Consider the following 9,035-nt stretch of genomic DNA (forward strand, 5'->3'; position numbering starts at 1 on the left):
TCCCCCTCTCTCTGTTTTTCATTTATTTGTTGCATTTATATAGCAGCCCGTCAATAAATATTCGCTGGGTGACTTACAAATCAATGTTAAAAATACAATATATAAGAATTAAAATAAACATTACAAAACAAAAGACGGGTTAAAAAAACTTTCATTGCAACAGGGCCAGCACGAAACAGTTCAGATTCAAAATGCAATGAAAATCCTTGGGTGAATAAAAATGTACTTTTCACCATAAAGAAGGTACCAGGTGAGTCTCTCTGAGGAGAATATTCCATAGCTAGGGGGCTATTGCTCCCTGACAGCCCTCCTCCATTTAACTTGGTGGGGGCACCCAGACTAGAGATTGAAAGAGCATCTTAAGGTTCAGGTAGGCATTTATGAGTGTCTTTGAGAAGGCCCCCTCCTGGTCTGAGGGGGCCCTGGGTGAGAAACAGCTCACGGGTGGCACCATTACCTCACCACCACTTCTCCTTCCAGAAGACTTTTGCTGCAGTTCTGCTCCACCAGGGCAGGCAGTCATGGTCAAGAGCTACCCCCACAATACTCTGAACAGCATTGCCGGCAGCTGCTTCCATCAAATTTCCCACAATGCCCCCGACGTGGTGTTACACTGGTACATTGCAGGAAATTAAAATAGTTGACTCAAGCCTACAAAAAAACAAAAATAAAAAGGATTGGAGTTGTTATTGTTTTTGTGGAGTACAAAGGTCCATGGTGGGCCCTGCCAGGGCATGGGACTTCTCCAGCAGCTGCCCGAGGGTGCCGGAAGACAACACCAGTCCTGCTGAAAGATCTGGGGTGTGGAACCAAGGAAGGGGAGTTTGGAGCCCACTACCGAAATGGTTGAAAACTACGAGAGAAGACTAAAAATGAAGACTATGAGAACAGATGATCTGGCTATGGATAGGTTGGTCTTAGATACTGTCTGGTGATAACAGACAGGACAGGACAGGGGAGGAGAGGAGGATGAGGCTATCCCCTCCCTCCCATTTGTCTGCATCACCTCCAAGCAGATTGCCATCCCTTAATCATCCCCAGCATATTATTCTAATCCCCAAGCACTTGCTGACACGGGGGAAAAAGGAAAGACTCCTCTGCTGTGCTGATCACAGGAAAGTGCATGACAAAAGAGACAGTGTATACACGTGAGTGATGGAGGGCATGTACACAAGCACATGCATGCTGAAGAGAACATGGGTGGAGTTGCACATTTTTGTGTGTGCGTGCGCTCACACACAATCATGTAGGCATGCGTGTGAGCAGTCACTAATATATTCAGTGCCACTGCAGAAGGCCCTCGGGGGAAATATCCCCCCCCCCGCTGAACACGAGACAGGTAGCGCAGCTTCAGAAATTGGCTGCAGACGCCCACACGCTCCCCAGCTAAATAATAATCATTAAAATAAAAACCTCTTCTATATACAATCTAAGAAAAAGCCACCCACACATTGTAGGAACGGAGGAAGAGAAAATACTTTATTATTATTTAAATAATTGCTCCCTCCCCCTCCCCTGCCTGCATCCCATGGTCTGTCTGCACAACAAGCCATCAGATGCCAGACTGCTGTCTCTGTTCTCTTGGAAAGTCAAACTCCTTAACTCAAAGGAAACACTTGGTGGCTTGCAAATGGCTGACATCTCTGTAGGAATCTGCATCCCACATGATCAGGCATGGAAGGGAATTCTTCTTGTCACATCAGTCGCTCTGGACGGACGGACACACACACACACACAACCCCCTGGGCTTATAGGAGCTGGTGAGGTTTCTCAGGGAAGGTTGTGCCTATGCAGGGAGATGCTGATTTAGATTTGGTTGAAGAGCTCCCTGCTCAGAGGCATTTTTGTGCTGCAATGTCAGTTTCAGAAGATGGCCTTCTTTAAAAATAACAGGATACTGGCTCCGGGCAAATGCCACAGGCTCACGTAAGCGAAGGCCCTGTCACAGGGGCTGCAGCACAAAGGTGCTTGGCAAAAGGCTACACACCTCCAGCTGGCGTTCATCAGCACAGTTTCCATTCATTTAAGAGAGGCAATGCTGATTTATATCGGCCGGGGGGACCCAGCTGTATTGGCTCCTGAAAAGGGAAGCCAACTCACACCAAACTGGGGCCAGGGTCCATTTGCACCGAGCTACAAAAACGAACTATGCTTGTACCTACCACATACAGCACACTCCACAGCTGCAACAAAAACGGAGGCATGGTTTTCAGAGGGCAAAATGGACCCCTGCGTCAGAGGGAAGAGGACACTTACTTCAGGCCTGCATTTTTCTCACCCCCACCCTCCTTCATATACTTGGGTTATGGAACTCCTCCCTACTAGAACAAAGGAAATCTTGGGGGAATCCATTTTTGGACCATATTACTAAAAGTGAAAGAATCTGCTGCTTTCCAGATGGGAGTTAGCAAATAGGGGCTTTGGAAAGGACTTGTTTTCCACAATCCAAACCCTATTTTCAATTCCAAAAAGAAACTGTACACCTCCAAGGGAAATAAATAGCATCCATGGAAACACCCTCCAGTGTTACAATATTCAAGGGGGGAAATGAAATCTTCCTGGCCTCTGGATGCTAAGTTGGATGCTTATCACTGGAAAGAGTCTATCTAAAAATATCATTTTTCACGTATTTATTGTTTGTCTCCAAAGAACATAGCACGTATTATCCACTAGATGCAGGATACATCCTAGCTGAATTTGAAAATTTATAATATGGGCCCATATATCCCCATCCTCCATGCAAACAACAGAATCCTGCATTTAGGGCCCTTTACACACAGCCCCCTGGACTCATTTGACAGAATGGGGCCTATGCCCAGCAAAGCACCTTCAAAAGTAGCTGCAGTACTTGGGGTACAATTAAGCCACGGCAAATGTGGTTTGTAAGGAGGGTGGGCATATGCTTGCGCATATTACAGGACAAAAGAGATTCACTCATCTTCCTCCATTAGATTTCTGGTGGGTAAAAAGTACTATGTGCTTTGTAGGCATCTGATAAATACACAGGGCTTCCAAAAACCAGGGATGTGCTCCCAAAAACACTGTAAAGGTATAAACAATCTCCTTTCCTCTCATCATACTAGGATGTTTATCGGCTGCTTTCAATGAGTTTGCAGATATGAAAAGGGCTAGGATTATTACTTGAATTTCAGTTGCACCTAGATTATCTTTCCAATTGGTGCCATATTATCACAGCAAGAGACCATCTTTGATCTCAAGAAATATACATCCTGAGTAGAGGGGGAAAGAAGGTAAGGAAATATGACCAATTTTATATCAATTACAGATATTTTCTGACATAATGAGGCCCAACCTAAAATTTTGCCCCTCTAGCTTATCAGAGTCACTGAACATGAATAACGGCCGGCACTGTAGAGCCTTACAGGCCCTTGACATGGAATTCATGGCTGGAACTACCCATCCCAATTCAGACTGGCATTCCTGCCCCAAAAGGTCTCCAGGTATATAGGACAAATCATCAGCTCAGCACCGCAATACCTCAAGGACCACCCCTCCCCATATGAACCAACCCGGACCCTGTGATCATCATCTGAGGCCCTTCTTTGTGTACCCCCTCCAAGAGAGGCCCAGAAGGTGGTAACATGAGAATGAGCTTTTTCTGCAGTGTGGAATGTTCTTCCTAGGGAGGCTTGCCTGGCACTTTCATTACAAATCTTGAGATGTCAGGCAAAAGTATTCCTCTTCTCTTAGGCCTTTGGCTAATTAAACTATTATGCCCTTTTAAATTGGGTGTTTGTGTTGTTTTGTTTGTTATTATGGTATGCATGTTTGTATTACTATTATGTGTATTTTTGTGTTTTCATATTGTAATTTGCCCTGTGGTGAAGGGCAGTTAGAAATTAAATAAATAACAAAAATAATATGATCCTACCTCTCTGTCTCATCACTTTCTTAAATCAGGCCAATGCAAGGAAGACACGGGTAAAGAAAAGCAGCTCAGCAGCCTAACATCCAAAGGGGGAGATAAAAAACCAAACCCTGCTACTATTTGGGGGGCACCTAGAATGAAGGTCTTATTCCCACAAGAACATAAGAGAGCCCTGCTGCATCAGACCAAAGGCCCATCTACTCCAGCTTCCTGTGTCCCATAATAACCGCAAGGAGGACACTCCAGCTCCTAGTTTTCAGAGCATGCTGCCTCTGAACCTGCAATGACTGGTACCCATTAATATAGTTTTCCTCTTGATGCTCACTCAATGTTTGGGACTTTCTGAGCAATGCATGCAAAATACTTCCCAAGCCTTTGTTCCAAAAACATGCCCCACCCCACATACAACATCATAGAGCTCAGGGTTTAACCAGATTTCAATAATAAGGGTGAAGCTCTGGATCTTATGAAAAATGTAGTAACTTTCCCTCACCCCACAGGGACTCCATACAGCCAATCGAATCACACTAGAGGGATAAACTTCCAGGTTAGGAGTCACAACTCTCAGGTACACTTAAACCCCAGCGCATCTGATGTTTGCAATTAAAGATTGGCAATAGCAACAGCCTGCCTGTTAAGAAATTCAAAAAGAGCCCAGGTGTTCTGGATTCCAAATCTCCCAAACCCAAACGAACATTCCACAATTTTTCTCAATATGTCTTTCGAAACAGACAGATGTCATCCAACCAGTGAAGCCTAGCCCATGATCATTCTTGTTCCAGAGGGGTTTTAGAAGGGGTGTTTGTCTTTCTTTATTTTCCCCTGGGTTTTTTGTTTGTTTGTTTGTTGTTTTGCTACACAAATGTTCTGAAAGCTTCTAAAGCATCTCCTGAACTGCATTGCCTCTAACTACCCTAGGAATGCTCAAACAGCAGTGAACTGGTGCATCTCTTTACCAATATTCTCAGGAGTTCAGCTGCATGGATATTTGATATACAATATGTTGTGAGACACTCTCAAACTGGAGACTTGCAGGTGGAGACTTGCAAGTACCCTCTATTGGTCCAAGCAATGATTTCCTTGTTTTGTGAAGAGATGATTAAAGATGAGGAGCAGGACTGGAAACGGAGGACCAAGACAGACCAGTGGGGGGGGGTTCATCTTGTTTAGTACTGTCTACACTGGCTGGCCGGAGTTCTCTGGGGTTTCTCCTACCTGGAAATGCCACAGACTGAACCAGAGGCCTTCTGCATGCAAGGCAGATGCTCTACCACTGAACTATGGCTCTTCCCCAGGCAAAAAAGGGGGGGTTGGAAAATCAGAGCAGAATTAAAACCTTTAGCAGTGCGCTGAACAACCTTGCCTTTCTTCCTCTCCAAGTACCAAAATGAGAGGGTTTCATCAAGCCAGGCCAACTTCTGTCTCCTGCTGGCAATTCCTTCCTTTCAACACAACCCTCATATTTTCCTACCCCCAAAGATGTTTTACAGCTCCTCGTTTGACTCACCTTTGCCAAGAGAGACAGCACTGTGAAGAGACATTCACGGGGGGGGGGGGATATATACCATTCAATCACTGCTGAAAGCAGAAAGCAACCACAGGAAATTGGTCCGGGAGGGAGGGCCTTATGGACAATAAATTTGGGGAGAGGCAGAAAAGAGAGGAGGATGGAGCGATTACTAACAGGTTCTTTATCTGATCATCCATTCCCCCTTCATCCATCCATCTGTTCATCCTTCATCTCTTCCCCCCATCCCCCCCTTTCCACGTCTGTATCTGTCAATCTCTTCTCACTCGCCTTTTGCTAATCGTTCTGTGTCTACACACACAGAGAGAGAGCCCCTTCTCGATCCATCTTATTTCCCAATGGTAAATAAATAAATAAATAAATAAATCTTTCCCCAGCCTGTTTATTTCCCAACTGAGGGAAGAGCTCCCAGCATCCTATCATAATAAGGTTGGACCTGTTCACCTCCCTCCACCTTCCACCCCTTTGGAAGAATTTGAAATCTAACTGGGTTTGCAGCAATCATCAATCTAACCATTCTGCTTTTTCCACCATACTGGTTTGGGGAAATAATGCTAGTTTAAAAGAATCTCCTGTCCTTCTGAAATAGGAGGCAGCCTTAGACCAGAAAGCTATTGGCAGGGAAAGGTGGCATGGAGAACGGTTGGGGGGGTGTTATATGATTGTGGATGCAGTAATTTAAGAATATCAGGTACATTTCTTCTCGATTATCTCCCTCCCCGAATTCTCTGCTAGCTCTTTCCTTCACATGGGTCAGTGGGAATCGGGGAGACATTATACAAGGTGCCCATTGATTCAGAGAACATCCTGACTAGAGGGAGCAGAATGAGATCAGGGCCCCCGGTGCCACAGAATCGGACTCCCAGACAAATTCCCGGCTCAGGGGACCCACCAGCCGCCCAGAAGGTGGGCTGCTTCCAGAAGGGCCTGGCCTGAGGTGAAGTAAGGGGCACATCAGCCCGCCCCCAGAGCGAGATGCTCGTCGGCTGCGGGGGCGGGGTGGGCATCGAGGGGGGTGGATGGCAAAGCCCAAGAGCCATCGCAGCAAGCCAATGCGCGCGCCCCCCCCGCCTGATTAACCATTCCGCCTGCATCCTCCTCCCATCTTGAAACTGTACGTGGGAAAAAGGATATGCGCACGCGCGCACGTGTGTGTATGTGTGTCCGCCTCCTATAAAGCGTGTCTGTTACATAAAGACACGTATCAGGGAAATTTGGAGGAGGGGGAAAACATTACAGGGGACGGCAAAGGGGCAGCTACTACCACGAACCTGTCCCGGTTCCGGCTTTTCCCCCCCCCCTCCTGCAGCAAAATTGACCGGAGTGGAGGGGTGGGGAGCAAGGATAAGAAGAGAGACAAGATCTGGAGAAAAAGCCCTTCCCTCCTCTTTGTGCATTACGGTATTTGGAGGGTAATGGCTCTTTTTCTCAACCCCCCCCAACTCCACCCCCGCCACATATATATAAAAGGCGTGCTCTTGTGTGTGTGTGGCGGGGGGAGGAATACCGCAGTAACCGCGACGAGGGGAAGGGAAGGGGTGTTTTTTTTTAATTTTATTTTTGCAGATGGCTTTGTCTTGAGCAATACGCAGACCCAGCGGAGGACAAGCGGCCGCCTCATCCGTGGGCGGAAAAAGGACCTCCGCATTTGCAGAGCCCGTCCGATCACAAAATCTCCGGAGAAAATGCGGAGGGGGGAGAGAGAGAGAGAGAGAGAGAGAGAGAAGAGGAGGAAATGGTCCCTTCCTCCCAGCCTCGTAGTCCAGTCAGCATCATCCCCCCCCTCCCCCGTACAAGTCTCTGTAGCGCAAAGAAAGCCTGTCTGTGAGAAACGCTAACCAAACATCAGGTCCACCAACATAGACCCAAACCACCGGGGAGCGGGCAGATCTCAAGGCGAGGACAGATCAGGTTTCCAAACAAATAATAAAAAAAGATTGCACCTCCTACTTCCTCTCACACACCACCACCACCACCCCGATTTAAAATGAAACCTGTGCCAAAGCCACCAGCACCTCCCGCCTCTCAAATAAAGCCTCGCCATCAGTCCGATTTAGCCAGGTGTCCGAAGCCAGCAAGGGTCATCGATGAGAAACCGGGGGGGGGGTGGAGATAGGCAAGGCTCGCCAGCCCAGTCCCCCCCCCCCAGCCACCAGCACGCCAACCCCACGCGCAATCCCCTGAGAAGACAAGCCTCGTCTTTACCTTCTGCGATCCAGCCCCGTCGGGTTCCTCCATTCAGGGATCCCTAATCCATCCCGCCGCCAGGACGGCAGGGCTTGAGCCCCCTCAGGTATTCGGAAACACGAGGCGATCGGATGCGTGATGCGCGATCTCGATCTTCTTCCGATTGCTCCCCCTTGGGGCGTCGATTTCAGAGAAACGTGGAAAGGGGGGGCGCGCACACACACACCCCACACTCACACATAAACACACAAAAACCACGACGCGTCCTGATCTCGGATTGTTTTGCCCCTGGAGGGACAGCGAGTTAAAGAGCAGGGACAAGGGGAGAGAGATGGGGCGTTCTGTTATAAATCAAGCGCCGTCCCTTTTTGTTGGCTTTTTTTTTGTGGGGTTTAATTTTTTTTGTTTGCAGCCGCCCCCTCCCAAAATAGCAGAAGGGAGGGGGGGAGGAGGAGGGAGGCAGGCAGGCAGAGAAGGGGCCAAATCAAAGCCCTCCTTCCCCCGATGAGATGTCACTGGCGGACGCCTCCAGCCGGCGAACCGCCTCGCCTAGCAATGCGAAAGGAAGTCTTAAAATATATCCATCCGTGGAAAGCAGTCCGGGCATTTTGGAGACGGTGGAGGCAAGCGAAGCGAGAGCCACCCCCACCCCCGATCTCTCTCTCTCTCTCTCTCTCTCTCTCTCTCTCTCTCTCTCTCTCTCTCACACACACACACACACACACAGGCGCGCGCGCGCTGGCGGCGGCGGCGGGGTGGGGGCTCCGTCTGCCTGCTCGTCGCTCCTCTCCTGCGCTTCCCCCGCCTCGGTGCACACAAACAGGCACACGCGCGCTCCCCGCCAACCCCGGGCGGTGGGGGGGGGGACTCGGTGCTCCTCAGGAGGTCGGGCCGCCGGGCCTCGCCTTGCGCCCTCGAGCGTCGCAGCGGCCCCCGGTGCTTCTCGGCGGCGTGAGGGCTTCGGCTGCCTCGCCTGCCGCCGGATTCCCCTTCGCCAAAGGAACCGTTCGCTCTCCTCTGGCTGGGGCGCCCCCTCCCGGCAGACTCGCTCGCCAAAGGAAGGTGAAGGCGCGCAGAGGCGCTCCGCGGCGGCGGCGAGCCCCCTTCCTTAGTCCGGCGCCCTCGGCTAGATACTGGGCCTCAGAGCCAGGAGCCTCCAGCGAGAATGCCCCGGGGGTGGCGGGAGAAGCTTGCTACTTTGCGCACGCGGCGGCGGCGGGCCAGCCAGTTCCACTCCGAGCTGGGGAAGGCAGGAACGGAAAAGCAGAGCGGGTTCCAGAAGGGACGGATACACCTGGGAGGCCGAGGGGAGGTGCACACGCACGCATCGCACAGGGAGGAAAATCTGGAGCGGAACCGAGGAGGGGGGATTCAGAGGAGAAGGAAAGATCTTGAGGAGATCCGGCCGGGAATGGCGCGGCGGGGAGGGGA

At 49.8% G+C, this 9,035-nt stretch overlaps 1 protein-coding gene across 7 annotated transcripts in view; it reads right to left on the bottom strand.

Annotated features, from left to right (window-relative positions):
• ADGRL1 (adhesion G protein-coupled receptor L1) overlaps positions 1-8,991 on the bottom strand; it is a 121,092-nt gene extending 112,101 nt beyond the window's left edge. For 3 of the 7 annotated variants that reach the window (XM_053376329.1, XM_053376328.1, XM_053376324.1), the window contains exon 1: positions 7,623-8,988. The gene's annotated coding sequence lies outside the window, so the exon portion shown is untranslated. Of the gene's footprint in view, positions 1-7,622 lie in introns of all 7 variants that reach the window. The other 4 variants (XM_053376331.1, XM_053376330.1, XM_053376323.1 and 1 more) reach the window with 3 other exon arrangements.
• Between the last annotated feature and the right edge of the window lie 44 nt (positions 8,992-9,035).

Source organism: Podarcis raffonei, chromosome 2 (genome assembly GCF_027172205.1).
Source record: "Podarcis raffonei isolate rPodRaf1 chromosome 2, rPodRaf1.pri, whole genome shotgun sequence".
In the NCBI taxonomy this organism is placed as follows: Eukaryota; Metazoa; Chordata; class Lepidosauria; order Squamata; family Lacertidae; genus Podarcis; species Podarcis raffonei.